Source organism: Otolemur garnettii, unplaced genomic scaffold, assembly GCF_000181295.1.
Source record: "Otolemur garnettii isolate 467f Iridium unplaced genomic scaffold, OtoGar3 scaffold00013, whole genome shotgun sequence".
Classification (NCBI taxonomy): Eukaryota; Metazoa; Chordata; class Mammalia; order Primates; family Galagidae; genus Otolemur; species Otolemur garnettii.
The window spans coordinates 25,676,243-25,681,144 of record NW_003852408.1 but is presented as its reverse complement, the minus strand read 5'-3'; positions in this window follow the sequence as shown (position 1 = coordinate 25,681,144).

The following is a 4,902-nucleotide window of genomic DNA, read 5'->3' as shown; positions in this document are numbered from 1 at the left end:
TATTGTTCCTCGGTTCTATCTAGAGATAGTTTGACAAAAAAGGTGAAGAAGAAATTGGAAAAGTTGTTTGTATAGTATTTCATGCATCTAATAGTCTATAGTAGGATACTATTATAATAAAGAAAAGACTTATTCAGATCACTTTAAAAATTGACTTGGATATTATCCTTCATTGAGAAGCTCTGCAGAGGGTGCATATAAAAAGTACACTATCCTATTGACAACAAACACAGGATACTTTGGGGAAACTTTCTCTTCCTCTGGAGTAAGGATTGCCTCACTGTTTTCCAATACCCTCGCTGAGATCTTTTCTCCTTCGGCGCCTTTTAATACTGAATGTGGACCAGCATCTATTGGTCTGTTCACTAATACACTAACGAAACAATGAAAAGCTTTGAGTATCTGCTAAATGTTAAGTCTGGTGTAGGAGGGAGAGGGAAGGACATTTTTTCCTGTTAAAGCATAATTAGTGTTGAGTAGTTCCCTTGGAGTTTCAGGGGTGTGCGTTCATGCTTTCTTGACGTTGCTGGCGCATTCTGAGGATGGAAAGAGTCTTACACACTCTGGGTTGGGTCTTGGACACAGAGTAAATTCCACAAAAACTTCGTGCATTGAAGTCAGTTTGAAAGATAAGAAAAATTACTGACCGACACATTGTAGACATTAGGAATCCAAAGGATATGAGTTAGGGAAGAAAAGGGGCTAGCATGAGCTCAGATGTGTGTTCAGTAAGTGGAGGAATGGACTTGCTTCGGCAAGTGAAACCAGAAGATTGTTTTAGCAGGGTCTGTCAGAGAGAAAGGAAGAAAAAGACCAAGAGACAGCAGAAAATGTAAGTGTGTAAAGCGAAAGATTCTGAGGTTTAGATGGAATGTTTTAGCTAGGGAAATGAAAGAATACTTGAACGTCTCATGAAAAAATAAATGATGGGTTGTAATTATGCACACTTCTCTAAAGTCAAACAGAGAAGGGAGAGCATGGTATCTGCAGTACTTCTTAAAGATTAAGGGGAGGACTCCAGAGTTTAATGTTCTTCTTCTGCCAAAGATATTAGAAAGTCCTCTGTACCTTTAAAGCAGAAAAAACACAGGTAAAATAAGAAACTGTATAGATAGTGAGGTCATTGAATGATCACATGATAATTGACTCTTTGCATATGGAGGGATCTAAATAACTATTTGTCCACACCACCTAGCTGACCTGCAGAATCACCTGGCAATCTTTTGAAAGAGAGATTCTCACATCCCTTAGCTTATCTCACATGGTGAAATCTTTCAAAGATGGAAAAGGAGGTGAGTTTGGCATAAGCTGTTCTTAGTGTTTAGTGAGGTGTTTTTCGTCTTTAGCAATAACTCCATTCCACTCTTTTTCCTGAGTTTCTATAAATTGTTTAAGTATTCATCCAACAACTTGAAATTCACTATTTTGTTGATTTCAAAATGTACATATCCCCTCAAACTTCTGCTACCCTTTTAAACATCAGGACCTTAGCATCGGTCTTCCGCACCTCCTGCGTTTTCCAGAATTGCTCAGAGATACACAAGCTCAGCAGTCACGTCTGTGAGCTCCTTCAGTGAACTCTCACAAGATTCATCTGGGCCTAGAGACTTGTACTCATAAAGAAGCTAGATGCCCTCTTTTAGTTTTATCACCGCTCTCAGGCTTCAGTTCCTCCTTAATCTGGTGTTTTGTGACTTAGTTTGATGATCCTTCTCATTGATAGGGAGGGTGGGAGCACACAGAGTGCTAACAGTTTCTGTTCTCTTCCTGTCATCTGCTAATACTACACCATCTGCCCTAAGGGTGGTGGGAATCACTCCTGGCATTTACTCTAAACATACCTTAGCATCCTTTTTATTATCCTCTGCCTTTTCCTCAAGCTTGAGCTTTTTCTCAGATCCAACCCCTCCCAACACCATTCTTACCTCAGTCCTCTTTTGCATTGTTTTTTTCCCCCTAAGACACAGTCTCAAGCTGTCACCTTGTGTCGAGTGCAGTGGCATCACAGCTCACAGCAATCTCAAACTCCTGGGTCCAAGCGATTCTCCTGCCTCAGCCTCCCAAGTAGCTGGGACTACAGGTGCCCACTACAATGCCCGGCTATTTTTTGGCCTGGGCTGGATTCGAACCTGCCAGCTCCAGTGTATGTGGCTGGCGCCCTAGCCGCCTGAGCTACAGGCGCTGAGCCTTCTCATTGGTTTTAGATCATGACGTTTTCTGTCTTTCGTATCACTCTTCTCTCCTCAGTCACCTGCCATTCTTCACCTTCCCACCACCTCCGTGTTGCATTTTAATTCATCTGCATAGTTTCCACCATTTTATTGCCGAATGCCTTACTGCCCCCCATTTTTTTTTTGCATAGACTCTGATCAGAGGACCATATCATTCTTTCTCAAGTCTTGAGAAGTGGGATCTGGACCACAGCTTCAAATTTGCAAATATTTCTGGTTCCTCCATAGACCTGGAATTAGAATCTCTGGGGCAGCTCTTGGAAATTTGGGAATTAGTAAATTTGGAATGTCTGGGAATGACTCTGCCCAGCATTTCTTTTCCTGATTCTTGTGAACACCAAGTAGTACTTCTCTCGAAGTTTCTGTCACTTTTGCTTTGCTTTATTGGTCGGGAGTAATAGCTCCTCTCATTAATCCCGCAACTTCTGCCAGATTAAATTGTCAGCGAGTTAATAATTCATCTGTTGTTCGGCTTCTAGAAGAGTACAACTTCTGAAAATAACTTGAATTTATCTAAACACTTCCATACCTTGGCTCCACAATGGTAATATGAAATATATAAAGGCTATATTAGCCATATAGCCTCTATTATCCATATTATCCATACACTCTGGCTGGCGAGGTGGCCTGTGATGTATTTCCATTAGACTCACACAATAGGTTTGGGTTCTGTTGCTCTTTTTTTTTTATTGAACACAAGAGTTGGATGAACCATAATCCCTAGTCCATAGCTCTATCCTTATTTGCCTACACAAACCCTTTCTCTGTTTGATACCCCCTTTAATACTGAATCTGTACTCCCGTCCTCTTCTCCTCCACATATATTGTCTTAAGTGTTTGGGATATATCCAAAGGTAATTAGAGTGGGTTTGTATGTGTAGTTATTTTTAATTCACAGAAATGATATTCTGCTCTGAATATCGTTTCCTTTTTCCACTCAAGTTTTTAATACCTACTCCACATAATTCTGTATCAATTCAATCTGTTTCTTTGTGTACAGTGTATAGACTGCATTTTACTTCTGTAGCCCCTAATGATGTCATCAACATAGCTTTAACTACTGTTTACCACACAGTGACACCCTCATACAGGCCAGGCACAGTGGCTCATGTCTATAACACTCTGGGATGCCAAGGTGAGTGGATCACCCGAGCTCAGGAGTTAAAGACCAGCCCGAGCAAGAGTAAGACCCTGTCTCTACTAAAAGTAGAAAAAATAGCTGGCTATAAAGGGTTCCTGTAGTTCCACCTACTTAGGAGGCTGAAGCAGGAGGATTGCTTGAGCTTAAGAGTTTGAGGTTGCCGCGAGTTGTGATGCCACGACACTCTACCCAAGGTGACAGAGTGAGACTCTGTCTTAAAAAAAGGAAAAAGAAAAAAAGAAAGAAAAGAAAGAAACACCCTCATACATAAAACTAATGGACCAGAGGAAACTACTCTGGCTGAGAATCATGGGAGCCATAGACTATCTGTATTCCTTCATTACTGTTGGCAGAAAAGAATAACAAAATAGGATAAATTTGTTCTTTCTTTACTTTCTTTAGTGCCACCAGCTTGTAACCCAAAATGACAGTATTGACATACATTTCTGTCACTAACGCACAAGCATTATCCTGAGGTCTTAGCCAATATTTGGTCTTATCCGCCTTCCTCCTTGTTGTCATTGTAATTTATATCAATCTGTATTTCATGATGATTATATATGCATTTCTCCCATTGCTAATGAGTCTGAGTCTGTTTTTATGTGCTTGTTAATTCTCAGGGCTTCTCATTCCGTAAATTCTTTATGCATTTCCTTTGTCATTTTTGTTGGATTTCTTATTCTTTTATTAGTGGTTTTTTAATTTCAAAATATTACAGGGATACAAATGTTTTTGGTTACATAGACCACTCAGTCACGGATATAAGCATACCCATCACCCAAACCGTGTTACTTGTACCCATTAGTTAGGTTATTTATTCTTTCGAGTTTTCCTTTATCAACTTGCATTCTTTTATGAAATTAGTCAATGGCATGTGTATCTCATAAAGCAAAGATCTTTAATGTTATAGTAGTCAACTCCACCCTATTATTTTCATTAGACGTGCTTACACTTTGGGCTTTGAGGATTGTTAAGAAATCTTTTTGTACTCCTAAATCACAGAAACATTTTTTCCTATGATTTATTCTATTAATTTGATAGGATTACCTTTCTCTCTTCTATCTTTAATCCACTTGTATTCCACTTTAGTTCACCATATAATAGGGGGATATAGAAAGGAAGCTTTTCTCCTCTTTTCTTTTTTTTTAAAGACAGAGTTTGCTTTCTTGCTCTAGGTGGAGCACAGCAGCATGATCAGAGCTCACTATAACCTCAAATTGCCAGGCTCAAGAAATCCTCCCACTTCAGCCTCCCAAGTAGCTTGGACTAAAGGCCCACACCACCATGCCCAGCTAAGTTTTTTCATTTTTTGTAGAGATGGGGGTCTTGATATATTGCCCAGGCTGGTCTCAAACTCTTAGCCTCAAGACTCCTCCTACCTTGGCCTCCCAATATGCTGGGTTTACACATGTAAGCCACCATGCCCAGCATTTTTTCTTTATATAGAGGAAATTTTTCTAACATCAGCCACCAAACAACATGTTCATTTCCCTGAAGGTTGCCATGCCTCAAGGGCATACACTGTAGAGG